The sequence below is a fragment of the Sander lucioperca genome, chromosome 10 (genome assembly GCF_008315115.2).
Source record: "Sander lucioperca isolate FBNREF2018 chromosome 10, SLUC_FBN_1.2, whole genome shotgun sequence".
NCBI lineage: Eukaryota > Metazoa > Chordata > Actinopteri > Perciformes > Percidae > Sander > Sander lucioperca.
In genome coordinates, this window is record NC_050182.1 from 41,054,734 (window position 1) to 41,056,178 (window position 1,445).

Sequence of the window (1,445 nt, forward strand, 5' to 3'; positions counted from 1 at the left end):
TCTGTAATGTCTAACTGTAATGTCTGTAATGTCTAACTGTAATGTCTGTAATGTCTAACTGTAATGTCTGTAATGTCTAACTGTAATGGCTGTAATGTCTAACTGTAATGTCTGTAATGTCTAACTGTAATGTCTAACTGTAATGTCTGTAATGTCTAACTGCAATGTCTGTAATGTCTAACTGTAATGTCTGTAATGTCTAACTGTAATGTCTGTAATGTCTAACTGTAATGTCTGTAATGTCTAACTGTAATGTCTAACTGTAATGTCTGTAATGTCTAACTGTAATGTCTGTAATGTCTAACTGTAATGTCTGTAATGTCTAACTGTAATGTCTGTAATGTCTAACTGTAATGTCTGTAATGTCTAACTGTAATGTCTGTAATGTCTAACTGTAATGGCTGTAATGTCTAACTGTAATGTCTGTAATGTCTAACTGTAATGTCTGTAATGTCTAACTGTAATGTCTGTAATGTCTAACTGTAATGTCTGTAATGTCTAACTGTAATGTCTGTAATGTCTAACTGCAATGTCTGTAATGTCTAACTGTAATGTCTGTAATGTCTAACTGTAATGTCTGTAATGTCTAACTGTAATGTCTGTAATGTCTAACTGTAATGTCTGTAATGTCTAACTGTAATGTCTGTAATGTCTAACTGTAATGTCTGTAATGTCTAACTGTAATGTCTGTAATGTCTAACTGTAATGTCTGTAATGTCTAACTGTAATGTCTGTAATGTCTAACTGTAATGTCTGTAATGTCTAACTGTAATGTCTGTAATGTCTAACTGTAATGTCTAACTGTAATGCCTGTAATGTCTAACTGTAATGTCTGTAATGTCTAACTGTAATGTCTGTAATGTCTAACTGTAATGTCTGTAATGTCTAACTGTAATGTCTGTAATGTCTAACTGTAATGTCTGTAATGTCTAACTGTAATGTCTGTAATGTCTAACTGTAATGGCTGTAATGTCTAACTGTAATGTCTGTAATGTCTAACTGTAATGTCTGTAATGTCTAACTGTAATGTCTGTAATGTCTAACTGTAATGTCTGTAATGTCTAACTGTAATGTCTGTAATGTCTAACTGTAATGTCTGTAATGTCTAACTGCAATGTCTGTAATGTCTAACTGTAATGTCTGTAATGTCTAACTGTAATGCCTGTAATGTCTAACTGTAATGTCTGTAATGTCTAACTGTAATGTCTGTAATGTCTAACTGTAATGTCTAACTGTAATGCCTGTAATGTCTAACTGTAATGTCTGTAATGTCTAACTGTAATGTCTGTAATGTCTAATTGTAATGTCTGTAATGTCTAACTGTAATGTCTGTAATGTCTAACTGCAATGTCTGTAATGTCTAACTGTAATGGCTGTAATGTCTAACTGTAATGGCTGTAATGTCTACTGTAATGCTGTAATGTCTAACTGTAATGTCTGTAATG